The following is a 14,553-nucleotide window of genomic DNA, read 5'->3' on the forward strand; positions in this document are numbered from 1 at the left end:
AGGTTTCAAGGAAAACGCCCAATCCTGAGGATCGCCGCGCAGCAAGGAGATGACAATTTTAACCTGCTGTGCGGAGGTCCCTGATGAGTTAGGCTTCAAGGCAAAAAATAATTTACAATTATTCTTAAAGTTCAAAAATTTAGACTGATCCCCAAAAAACACATCAGGAGTAGGGATCTTTGGCTCAGCAACATGTGAATGAGCAAGATAGGTGGAAATTCCCCGCACTTCAGCAGCGAGCTGCTCCTCACGATCAGACAATTGCTTCATCTCCATTGAGAATAAAAAATTCCCCCTACGGCCTCAAAGACAGAGGAAAAAATATACACAAAAAAAAAATTCTGACACTTTTTTTTTTCTTTCCCTTTTTTTTTTTTTTTTTTTTACAATTCTTTCCTGCTATTGAGTACCCTAGAATCTGCGGTATGGCTGGTGATTCTGTTATGAATGAGTCACCGAAGGAGGAAAAAACAAAAATACAAGCTAAGTCCAGAAAACCGGAGAGGTTGGTCATCAGAAATACCTATACTGCAGTGATCCACCCATAGTACTAGAGGTCAAATCCCTGCCTGTTACAGAGATTATGTAATGTAAATAAAGTAATAAGAATGTATAGTAGTAACCGTTAAGCATGAGAGCCTACAGAGACTTACTGTAAGAACCTTTTTTAAAGTATTCGCAATAACCAGCTAAAGGACAATTGGGCCACAGGACTATGTGTGGTCAGAACTGTATTTGTAAATAGTTACTCCAAAAAGGCCTTGGAAATAAGCCGCCGGCATGGCCGAAAAACAGGCCCATCTACAGAATGCCCTGTAGTCACGCCCAGAGAGACACACAAAGTGGGTTAAGGCGGTTCCCACCAACTAAACTCCAGGTACAAGCACAAAGACAATTCCTGGACAGCAGCGTAAGGACTGGTCACTACTGTAACTGTGCTATTGTTTTCTTTTTCATGTCTGGTTTTTTATAATTTTTACATTTTTAAGACTTTGTATATTTGCATTAATTATTGTTGTTAACAATTCTTGTTATATTTTCCTCAGTCCAGGAGTACTGAACTTAACTGGGGGGGAATGTGACACCCCAGAGTCCGATTGTCACAGTAACATTACCTCCCTCTAATGGGTAAAGTCATGCTTAGAGGCAGAAAGGGACCCCCATGCCAGGCAGCATAGATTTAATCACAATTTACTGCTGCAGGTCAGAAAAGGGAGATGCCTTATAAATTCTGGCCAGCAGATGGGGTTGGTGAGTCAGCTAGAAATCAGCTGAGGGGGTTGTCATGGAAACGAAACAGCTGTGAGTTGTGAGGAGAAATGACAGTTAAACATGAGGATGTGAGGTAAAGAGATCTTTCTGGAAGATCCTGTCAGATGAAGACAGGGAGCTGATCTGAGAGGAGATGAAGACAGGGAGCTGGTCTGAGAGGAGCTCGATAGGCAGAGCTGATCTGTGAAGAGGGAAAGGACAAGAACAGAGACTGAGAGACTCTAGGGAAGCTAAAATACTGCATATAGCAGACCCCTGAGTGAAACGCTAATAAAGAGAAAAGGGACATCAGAGTCCTAGGCTGACAGGAACCGTAAGTCCTGATAGCCGAATCTGAAAGTACAGGGGATTGTAAATTCCAGTACACATTAATCTCCTGAGGGCACGGCAGCGGATAAAGAGCCCGGGGCCGACGGTGAAGAGAACGGTACCCGTGGAATAGGCTCACGCTGACAGCCGTACAGGTTAGTGAAACCATCACGAATAGAGGGTCGCAGCATAGTTATATACAGTGGAGACCCACACACAGAGTGCAGAAAGGAAGGTCCTAAATCCCCACCTGGCAAGGTGGATCCCCTGAATGCCTCCAGGCGAGCCGGACTCATTCCATCACCTGTATGTGGTACTCCGGACTGCAACCCATTACCAGTAAAAGGTAAAGAAACTGCACCTCTATGTGTCTTTCTCTCATTTATCTGCACCCCAATGTTTACAGCCACTTTTACTATTTATTTTACATCTTTGCCCTGGGACTACAGCCCTACCTGTGGAGGGCTACAACATCATAGCTGTGCCCAACATCCATCCCAGAGAAGCAACACCGCAGTGCTGGTCACCTCTGACTAGAATACCACAGGTGGCGTCACGTATTTCACCATCTATAAACATTATCTTTATATTTACACATAAATACCACACAACTTTCCCCTATTTTAATTACTGGATGCCTCTGGGCCACGGACCGGGTCGCCGCCGGCGTGACACCATCCCCCATGGAAGTCGACGGGCCCGGAACCGAGTACCCCCAGAATCATGAGTTGGGCATAATGAACTGGGCCCTACAATGTACTGGTTACTAAAATGGCAGTTTGTAATTTTCTCTTAGCAACATTCACTACTGCTTCTTTTCTGGAGAAGACTCATGGAGTCAAAATCATCACTATACCTGTAGATAAATTCACAAAGGGGTATATTTTACAAAATGGGGTCACTTGGGGGGCATTCTGCATTTTTCGCACTTAGGAGCTAGGAAATCTGTGCTCCAGAAGGCAAATAGCATTCCATCCCTTCCGAGTCTCTCCATATAGCTAAGCAGTACTGTACAACCACATATGGAATATTCCTACATTTAGCAGAAATAGTGGGACCAATTTTGGTGCCATTTTTACCCATTACCAGTATGAAAATGTAAAATTTGGGGCTAACACACAATTTTGGTGGTAATTTTTCGGTATTTTTTCTTCACTGCCCAATGGTATAAAGTTCTGTAGTAAAAAATGTATTTAATTCAGCTCATCCTTATGAAGGACTTCACATGGTCCATATGTGAAGCTAGGATTCCATCTCTGCGAGACATGAAGATGATGCAGGAATGAAGGTGGAAAAATCCAGCTCCATCAAGATCAGATAAAAGATAAATCTTTAATTGCAATATAATAAAATAAGAGGCTTTGTAGTGGAGAGCCAAAAATTAAAAAGAGAAGTGGGTGTCAATTATGAAAAAACCCGGAAATGTTTCGAACACGATGTGAGAAAACTTTGTGTATATGTGTACATTTAATTTATAGTTAGATCAATAATGTAACATGATTTCCAGTTGCAAATTCAGTCCCGCAGAAACCTGTGTATTGAGGAGATTGAGCATTCTGGATTTATCTCGTCAAAATGCAACATGTTTTCTCATCTGGTTTTAAACATTTTTTTATGTTATGTCATCACCTCAGTCATCTTATTTTATTTAATCTGATTGTCACTTTTTTTCCTTTTCCCATTCCTAAGTTCACAAGCATTTTCCTCTAGCTCTCTCATGTTTCCCTAAGTTCATTAACTTAATCATGTTGGCAGCTATAAAAAACTTTTCCTTCTAGCTCTCAGTCTAAGAACACATATCGTGCTCGAAACGCTTCCGGTTATTCTCAAGATTGACACCCATTTCTCTTTTTATTTTTTGACTCTACACAGCAATGCCTCTTATTTTATTGTATTGCAATTAAAGATTTACCTTTTATCGGATCTTGTTGGAGCTGGATTTTTCTACTTTCATTACTATAAAATTATGTGACATATCTATGGTGTCAATATGATCACTGCACCCCCTAGATGAATTCATTGAGAGGTTTAGATTGTAAAATGGGGTCACTTATGGGTGTTTCTACCGTTCTGGCACCTCAGAGGCTCTTTTGGTGGGTTTACACTGTTTTTGCACATCAAGGGCTCTCCAAACACGACAAGGTGTCTGCTAATTATTCCAGCAAATTTTACATTCAAACGGCGCTCCTTCCCTTCCAAGCCCTGCCGTGCACCCAGACAGTGGTTTACCCCCACATATGGGGTATCGACATGCTCAAGAGAAATTACACAACAAATTGCATGGTGCAATTTCTCCAGTTACCCTTATGAAAATGCAAAGTTTGGAGCTAAATATCATTTTTGGGGGAAAGATGTGATTTTTTTTATTTTCACTGCTCAACATTATAAACTTCTGTGAAGCACCTGTGGTTTCCAGGTGCTCAATACACATCTGGATAAATTTCCTGAAGGGTCTAATTTCCAAAATGATGTCACTTGTGGGTGGTTTCCACTGTGTAGGCACATCAGGGGCTCTCCAAATGTGACATGGCGTCCGCTAATTATTCCAGCAAATTTTACCTTCAAAATGTCAAATGGCGCTCCTTCCCTTCTGAGCTCTGCCATGCACCCAAAAAGTGGTTTTCTCACTCATATGGGGTATTGGCGTACTCAGGAGAAATTGCACAACACGTTGAATGGTGCAATTTCTCATGTTACCTTTATGAAATTAAAAAAATGGGTTTAAAGGAAAATTTTTGTGAAAAAAAGTTAAATGTTTATTTTTTCATTCCATATTTCCTTAATTCCTGTAAATCAAGGGTTCATAAACTTCTTAATTGTGGTTTTGAGTACCTTGAGGAGTGCAGTTTTTAGAATGGTGTCAGTTTGGGTATTTTCTGTCATATAGGCCCCTCAAAGTCACTTCAAATGTGAGGTGGTCCCTAAAAAGAATGATTTTTGTAAATTTTGTTGTAAAAATGAGAAATCGCTGGTGAATTTTTAACCCTTCTAACTTCCTCATAAAAAATATGCTTCAAAAATTGTACTGATGTAAAGTAGACATGTGAGAAATGTTATTTATTAACTATTTTGTGCGACATGACTGATTTATGGGTATAAAAATTAAAAGTTTGAAAATTGCAACATTTTCTAAATTTTCACCAAGTTCCTATTTTTCCATTAATAAACGTAAGTCATATCAAAGAAATTTTAACACTAGCATGAAGTATAATATGTCACAAAAAATACAATCTCAGAATCAGTGGGATACATTCAAGAGTTTCAGAGTTATGACCTCGTAAAATGACAGTGGTCACAATTGAAAAAATTGGCCTGGTGAAAACAGGCTTCAGGGTCCAGAGGTTAATGTCAACTCTCACTGTGACACTCATATATAACCAGCTCAAGCCACCTACAAATTCAAATGTAAGTTTTTCTGTATTTAAGAACATTCTGAAATGCAATATGATTTTGCAGTTTTATTCTGCTTTCTATTATTTCATTCAGAGTCCTAAGATTATTGAGGTGAAGTTAATATTTCATTATTTTGACTTGATTTTCTTCAAGGTCAGTGCAATACAAACTTGGTATTACTTACTCTAGATAAAAGATGTCTGAATTGGCAAACTGGAAGCTTATTGAAATACACTGAAATCAAGCCCAGCAAGAAATTAATTGGTAACTGATGCTTCAGGACATTTTAAAACAACATGAGCCATGATATTCGCATAGTCTGAGGTTAACACAATGAAGTTACTTACTCTTCGGGAACATTTACTTTACCAGACTCAGTAAGACGCCTCAAAATATTTAATTATATTATAATTTCAAGGTTAAACGACAACCTGTTTAGTATATTGCAAAATTCTCTTCCTGACGTGATGCCACTTTATCGATCCATTCCTCACGTTGTAGCACTACTTGACTTATCAGCGGGTGTTTCTCAATACAGAATGCAGTGAAAAGTGTTAAATACATTAAATATCACTCTCTTTAAAATATCACATTGCCAAACTGCTAGAAAGGCTTACTTTCCCTGGAAACAGATTCAATCTATTGGCTTTGTCCTGTTTCTAAACCCTTGCCAAGCCATATTGCTTCATAGTGCGCACCTGAAACAAACAGTAGAACTGTAGGGCCTTTACTTCAACAGTCATCTCACAGCTATGCCCTTGTTCATTGCTAATTTAGTTCCATATATTCTGCAAAATTGGTTATAAAATACCTAGTTTGCTTCATGGCTATAGAATTCATTTATAAATGTACTGTACTATAAGTCAATGTATTATAAGTGACTTTTACATTTTTAAGAACATTTTATCATATTATGTTGTAAAGAATAATGAGTAAATCGGTATCAAGTTAATCAAATTTGCCTTGAATTTTTGTGACTCAATTCATGATATTGTACAGGACCAGAAAAGTGTTAAAAAATAAAAACTAGGAAATGGCCGGGGGAACAATAAAAGATCACTAGGGTGTTATCCAAATTACAGCGTTAGGTAAAAAGTCAGAACCGCACACCTGATATGGTTGTGTGAGACCCAACATTGTAAGGGTTTAAAATAAGGATCTCAGGTGCTGAAGCTCCACAGATTGGCAAAAGTAACATATTGAATCAGAATTGGAAAAGTTTGGAAGTTGTGGGTAACCGGTTCTGCTGGTATTGTATCTAATAAAGGAGTTCAATTCAAGGGAGGATATCAGTGTGGTATGTTCTCTGTGCGTTTTGAAGTATTCTTACTTCTTCTTTAGGAAAACCACAGAGAACTGTGGATCTCCTGAAGGAGAAATATTACTTCAAAATGCATAGACAATAAACTGCACTAATTACCTCCCTTGAATTGGACTCATTTATTGAGTACAATACCACGAGTGCAGGATATCCACAAATTCCGAATTGTCCTAAACCAATTCTAAAACCACAGAGATCCGTGGTTCTCCTGAAGAAGAAAGAATACGTCAAAATGCATAGAGAATAAACCACATTGATACACTCTCTTGAATTGGACTCCTTTTTTGATGCAACTTCCGACTTGATTTAAAAAAATAAATAATAGTTTGCTCGCCTTGCCATTCTCCTGTCTTGCCACTGAAGCTCCCCGCTTGGTTCTTCAGTAGTTTCCTCCAGCTCATGTCTCTTCCGCTCTTTATAGTAAGTGTCAGACATTAACTTCTGTGTTTTCCTTCACTATTTGCCAACACTTCCAATGCGGAGTAGGCACCGGCGACGCACATCGTGTTGTCATGACATCAGGATGTCATGATGCACATCACCCAAGGTCTGTTTACTGCAGGAAGCACTGACACAGAGTGAAGGAAGATGTGAAAGGGAATTTTCCTGCCAGAAAGACCATAAGAGACTGCGGGTGCTCTTGGAGGGCTGAGTATGTAGTTGCAGCAGTGTTACAGCCTTTCCAACCTGATCTTTCACCTTCCATTTTATTCAGTGGTGGTTGAGTCTCAGCCTCCCTTACCTCAAACCTGTCTTTCAGCACTGACCATCTTGTACTTCTGGGCCTCCAGGGAGGTTGCAGTTCTGAAATATGACAGCACTGGAAAATAATGGCTTTATGGCGGCTTCACATTTCTTTATTTTCAAATTATTGGCACTTAATGCACTTTTTTCTCAACACTTTTTTTTAACCATTTTTGACTTATATGCAAGGAAATTTTTGATGGCTGTGATCGGTCCAAATATTTTAGCAATGCCAATAGTTCTGCATCCCTGTATAAGACTTAACAAGCTGCAATTTTCCCTGCAATGTGTTTGCAGTGAACTGATACATGCTGGGTCTACTGTTGATCCTTGTCTTTGCAATCTTTGGCACCTATGGCTGGGCTTCAAAGGAGATCATTACATTCAATACATAATGTAATACATACAGTATGGTAAAACAGGTACAAATCATTATAAACAATTCAAGATACAGCATATTGTTACATGCATTGTAAAGCTTTTTATCCAATAAAGCATATTTTATCAACTGGAAAACAGATTTGTTTTTTTAGTGTCATCATTCTTGAAATATTGTGATGTAGTACAGAAATATAATAACTAAAACTTTGAAACCTTAATCTTATAAAAACTACAACAAACTATCAAGCTTGTTTCTGCAGACTGGTGTCTACTGTTTGGGACCCAGTCCTTTTGTCTGCCCTTGTTCACACATTGAGGTCAACTTTGACACAAAGCAAGGTTTTTAATATTAGACAGTGTAGGACTATCCCGAACAGAGTTACCTTGTCGTGGTGGGATGGCTTTCATGCTACTTTTGATCAAAAACAGTATTACTAAAAACTCTGTATTATTTAGATGCACTTTTGCTTTTACTTATTTAGTTACAGCAGGGTTTTTGCTCACTTTGTCTTTTGCAGGTTTTATGTTTTATGGCCAATGTCAACATGCATTTATACGCTGCATGTGTATCATCTCAAACCAAGCTCAATTTTTGTGTTTTTTCTTTGTATTTTTTGCATTCTGTGCAAGCTGGGGTGTGGCCTCCCTCTCCTGAGCTGGAAATTGTATATAAGGCTTCCCCAGACTGGTGTCTACTGTTTGGGACCCAGTCCTTTTGTCTGCCCTTGTTCACACATTGAGGTCAACTTTGACACAAAGCAAGGTTTTTAATATTAGACAGTGTAGGACTATCCCGAACAGAGTTACCTTGTCGTGGTGGGATGGCTTTCATGCTACTTTTGATCAAAAACAGTATTACTAAAAACTCTGTATTATTTAGATGCACTTTTGCTTTTACTTATTTAGTTACAGCAGGGTTTTTGCTCACTTTGTCTTTTGCAGGTTTTATGTTTTATGGCCAATGTCAACATGCATTTATACGCTGCATGTGTATCATCTCAAACCAAGCTCAATTTTTGTGTTTTTTCTTTGTATTTTTTGCATTCTGTGCAAGCTGGGGTGTGGCCTCCCTCTCCTGAGCTGGAAATTGTATATAAGGCTTCCCCAGACTGGTGTCTACTGTTTGGGACCCAGTCCTTTTGTTTGCCCTTGTTCACACATTGAGGTCAACTTTGACACAAAGCAAGGTTTTTAATATTAGACAGTGTAGGACTATCCCGAACAGAGTTACCTTGTCGTGGTGGGATGGCTTTCATGCTACTTTTGATCAAAAACAGTATTACTAAAAACTCTGTATTATTTAGATGCACTTTTGCTTTTACTTATTTAGTTACAGCAGGGTTTTTGCTCACTTTGTCTTTTGCAGGTTTTATGTTTTATGGCCAATGTCAACATGCATTTATACGCTGCATGTGTATCATCTCAAACCAAGCTCAATTTTTGTGTTTTTTCTTTGTATTTTTTGCATTCTGTGCAAGCTGGGGTGTGGCCTCCCTCTCCTGAGCTGGAAATTGTATATAAGGCTTCCCCAGACTGGTGTCTACTGTTTGGGACCCAGTCCTTTTGTCTGCCCTTGTTCACACATTGAGGTCAACTTTGACACAAAGCAAGGTTTTTAATATTAGACAGTGTAGGACTATCCCGAACAGAGTTGCCTTGTCGTGGTGGGATGGCTTTCATGCTACTTTTGATCAAAAACAGTATTACTAAAAACTCTGTATTATTTAGATGCACTTTTGCTTTTACTTATTTAGTTACAGCAGGGTTTTTGCTCACTTTGTCTTTTGCAGGTTTTATATATATATATTTTTTTTTTTTTTTTAATACAGACCTCGACTCTATAACCAATAGAATATTGCAGTGTCAGTACAGCTTGAATTGACATTCCGGTGCGATTATTGTATCTATGTGATGAAATTGTAAGGATTTAATCATTCCAGAAATCCCAAATCTTGGAGAATTTTAGCTGGCAGCCTCTAGTCTGATATACCGTTTTTTCATTAGGTATTATTCAATTGACTAGTTCAATCCAGGATTGTAGTGCCAGACATGAATTACCCATCCACCGTAATGCTAGCAACATTCTAGCCAGAAACAAAGTCTCACGCAAATAATTTTTAATGTAATGGTGCCATGTCTCCACTTCAAGTCCCCCAAACAAACAAATCAATGGGTCACAAGGAACTGGAATATATATTAAGGAGGATAGTAAGGAGTAGAGTTGAGCGACTTTTGGTTTTTTAGGGTAGCGTTTCGTTTCGTGAAACCCGACTTTTCCAAAAGTCAGGTCGAGCAAGATCGGCCAATTATAGGGAAAAGTCGGGGTCGTCCCGAAACACGAAACCCAATGTAAGTCAATGGGGAATAAAAGTCGGCAGTGAGAGGAGGACAGGAAACACACCTACAGTGCCCATTTGAATTCCAAAAGCATCAATTCTTCTTACTTAAGCTTGTCAACCTTAATTAACTTCATAATACAAGTTACGCACTGAAAAATGGGGGTTATTTGGCTAAAGTTGTGGGGGGGGAGGGCTGGCTGCAGGTTTTCATGTGCCCTGGGCGAAAGAGCGCCCCTTTAACACATACCACAACTCATCATGCTCCGATACGGCAGATGAATAGCGGTATAGTACAATGAAAAATACCTCACTTTTTACATCTCATGACGAGGCCCATCTATTTCTCCATACAGAATCATTGGTCCCATATAATGTTTGAAACAGTATATGATGAGCTCCACATAATGCTACAGTATATGTTGGTCCCCATGGATGAAGCTCCACTGTCTTATGGGCCCAAATAATGCTCCAAACATAATGGGCCCCATTTCTAATGCTCTAGTGTATAATGGGCCCTGTAAATGCTGCTCCAGTGTCTGATGTCCACCTTTGGAATGTTCCAGTGTATGGTGGGCCCCATCTATCATTCTCCAGAGTATAGTGCTCCCCAAAAATTGCTGTCCCAACATTGAAAACAATCAAATAAGTCTCCTCGCTAGGGAATCCCTGTACTTGTCTGGACAGGTGCTATAGCTTGCTTAACAGCTCGTCAGCCGTTCTCACGCCCAGTATGGATTGCACGTGATTGCACAAAGGTTAGAAAGGGTACCGTATCCCTGGATAACATGTATGGATAGCGTACACATTCAAAATATATGTCTATACAGCATGAGGCAGGCTCAGACGGTGTTAGGCCCAGTAAGGATTGCACGTGATTGCACAAAGGTTAGAAAGGGTACCGTATCCCTGGATAACATGTATGGATAGCGTACACATTCAAAATATATGTCTCAGGAGGCAGGCTCAGACGGTGTTAGGCCCAGTATGGATTGCACGTGATTGCACAAAGGTTAGAAAGGGTACCGTATCCCTGGATAACATGTATGGATAGCGTACACATTCAAAATATATGTCTATACAGCATGAGGCAGGCTCAGACGGTGTTAGGCCCAGTATGGATTGCACGTGATTGCACAAAGGTTAGAAAGGGTACCGTATCCCTGGATAATATGTATGGATAGCGTACACATTCAAAATATATGTCTCAGGAGGCAGGCTCAGACGGTGTTAGGCCCAGTATGGATTGCACGTGATTGCACAAAGGTTAGAAAGGGTACCGTATCCCTGGATAACATGTATGGATAGCGTACACATTCAAAATATATGTCTCAGGAGGCAGGCTCAGACGGTGTTAGGCCCAGTATGGATTGCACGTGATTGCACAAAAGTTAGAAAGGGTACCATATCCCTGGATAACATGTATGGATAGTGTACACATTCAAAATATATGTCTATACAGCATGAGGCAGGCTCAGACGGTGTTAGGCCCAGTATGGATTGCACGTGATTGCACAAAGGTTAGAAAGGGTACCGTATCCCTGGATAACATGTATGGATAGCGTACACATTCAAAATATATGTCTCAGGAGGCAGGCTCAGACGGTGTTAGGCCCAGTATGGATTGCACGTGATTGCACAAAGGTTAGAAAGGATACCGTATCCCTGGATAACATGTATGGATAGCGTACACATTCAAAATATATGTCTATACAGCATGAGGCAGGCTCAGACGGTGTTAGGCCCAGTATGGATTGCACGTGATTGCACAAAGGTTAGAAAGGGTACCGTATCCCTGGATAACATGTATGGATAGCGTACACATTCAAAATATATGTCTATACAGCATGAGGCAGGCTCAGACGGTGTTAGGCCCAGTATGGATTGCACGTGATTGCACAAAGGTTAGAAAGGGTACCGTATCCCTGGATAACATGTATGGATAGCGTACACATTCAAAATATATGTCTCAGGAGGCAGGCTCAGACGGTGTTAGGCCCAGTATGGATTGCACGTGATTGCACAAAGGTTAGAAAGGGTACCGTATCCCTGGATAACATGTATGGATAGCGTACACATTCAAAATATATGTCTATACAGCATGAGGCAGGCTCAGACGGTGTTAGGCCCAGTATGGATTGCACGTGATTGCACAAAGGTTAGAAAGGGTACCGTATCCCTGGATAACATGTATGGATAGCGTACACATTCAAAATATATGTCTCAGGAGGCAGGCTCAGACGGTGTTAGGCCCAGTATGGATTTGACTGCCCAGATTACACAGCGGAGGAGCAGGGAGAGGTAAAGATTGCAAATGCTGGGGCCCTGCCCAAGCAAGGGGGGCCCACTCGTGGGCATCGGTACTGGCACTGGGCCCCTCATAGTACAGCGGTGTGTCTGGCGGCAGGTGTGCACCACCACCGTCAGAGACACTTGATTGCACTATGAGGGACACTGTGCCAGTGCCCGCACCCAAGAGTCGGCCTACCCACCTGTCCAGGGCAACGGCACTCGCACGGTGTTGTGCGCTAGGTGTTTACACCGGCCATGGGGGGGAGGCAGCACAGTTAGGGAGTTTTAGAAAGTGGCATATGTTGATGTTGGACATGCAGCTGATGCAAAAGGCGAAATAAGTGAAGTACCAGGAAGAGGTGGACCAAAGCAAGCCATTTTTCTGTCACCCTATGTGTCATCAGGGGAAGGTGGGACAAAATCCTTGGAAACCCATGCGTGGTTCATTTTAATGAAGGTTAGATCATCCACATTTTGGGTTGACAGACGGGTCCTTTTACCTGTCAGGATTGATCCAGCTGCACTGAAGACTCTTTCCGATAGCACACTTGCAGCTGGGCAAGCGAGCTCCTGTAAGGCATATTGGGCCAATTCAGGCCAGGTGTCCAGTTTAGCGGCCCAATTGTCAAAGGGGAATGACCTGTGTGGGAGAACATCGATATGGGAGGAAAAGTAGTTTGTAACCATAGTTGACAACTGCTGTCTCCTGTCACTTTCCATCGATGCAGTATTACCAGTTGTGTGAGCGGTATTTGAAAAATCAGTCCACAACATTGTCATGAAACCCCTGTCTCCAACGCCACTTCTGCTGTGTGCACCACGAACACCTCTGCCAAGCTGCCCCCGGCCCGTACGGCTCGTGTGAGAACCATCACCGCTGCTGTGTGCTGGGAATGCCTCAAGCAACCGATTTACCAGAGTTGCTTGTTTATTAGCCAATATTAGGTCAAGGTTCTCCTGTGGCATGATGTTTTGTAATTTGCCTTTATAGCGTGGATCCAGGATGCTGGCCAACCAGTAGTCGTCATCGTTCATCATTTTGGCAATGCGGGGGTCCCTTTTTAGGATCCGCAAGGCATAATCTGACATGTGGGCCAATGTTCCCGTTGTCAATGATGCACTGCAAGTGCTGGGTGGAGGAGCACTTTCTGGCAAATCCACATCCCTCCTGTCACGCACAAACCCTGTACCAGACCTTGCCACGCCAACATTTTCACTTGCCCCACGAGATGCATCCTCCTCCCCTAAGTAATCATCCCCATCATCCTCCTCCTCCTCCTCTTCTTCCTCCACCTCGTCCAGGAGAGGTCCCTGAGCAGACAATGGCTGAATGTCATCAAGGATTCCCTCCTCCTCTTCCTCCTCATCAACATTGGCTGCAGACGCCTGCTCCTTAAGGTGCGTCAAAGTTTGCATGAGCAGACGCATAAGTGGGATGCTCATGCTTAGGATGGCGTCGTCTGCGCTTACCAGCCGTGTGCATTCCTCAAAACACTGAAGGACTTTACAAAGGTCTTTCAGCTTCGACCACTGCACGCCTGTCAACTCCATGTCTGCTCTCAAAGTGCCTGGCCGTGTATCCTCCCACAAATGCATTATGGCCTGCCTCTGCTCGCACAGCCGCTCCACCATGTGCAGGGTGGAGTTCCACCTTGTTGCAATGTCGATAATGAGGCGGTGGTTGGGAAGGTGGAGCAATCGCTGCAGCTTCTGCATACGAACGGAGTGTACAGGCGACCGGCGGATGTGCGCGCACAGTCTTCGCACCTTCTGGAGCAGGGCTGTTAACTCCGGATAATTTTTGAGGAAGCACTGCACCACCAGGTTCAAGGTGTGAGCCAAGCAAGGTATGTGGCTGAGTTTTGAAAGGCCTATGGCTGCCACAAAATTACGGCCGTTATCACTAACTACCTTGCCTGCCTCAAGATGTACACTGCCCAGCCATGACTCAGTTTGTCGCTTCAAGTACTCGGCCAGCACCTCGGCGGTGTGTCTGTCGCCCAAACACATCATCTGCAACACAGCCTGCTGACGCTTTCCACTAGCTGCTCGATAGGGGGACACATCGTGTGCAACAGTGGCAGCTGCAGATGGAGTGCTCGTACGACTGCGCTTTGTGGACGAGCTTTCGCTTCTGGAGGAGGAGGAGGAGGAGGGTCGAACGCCTACAGCCAACTGTTTCCTATACCGTGGGCTAGGCAGCACCGTTCCACCACCGCTGTCCCCTGTGGACCCTGCATCCACCACATTAACCCAGTGCGCAGTGATGGACACGTAACGGCCCTGGCCATGCCGACTGGACCATGCATCAGTTGTGAGGTGCACCTTTCCGCTCACTGACTGCTTGAATGCATGGACAATGCGGTCTTTCACATGATGGTGGAGGGCTGGGATGGCTTTGCGAGAGAAGAAGTGGCGACTGGGTAGGTCATAGCGTGGTACTGCATAGGCCATGAGTTCGCGGAAAGCTGTGCTTTCCACCAACCGAAAGGGCATCATCTCAAA

This window comes from Dendrobates tinctorius, unplaced genomic scaffold, assembly GCF_039654945.1.
Source record: "Dendrobates tinctorius isolate UK_male_01 unplaced genomic scaffold, ASM3965494v1 ptg000205l, whole genome shotgun sequence".
NCBI lineage: Eukaryota > Metazoa > Chordata > Amphibia > Anura > Dendrobatidae > Dendrobates > Dendrobates tinctorius.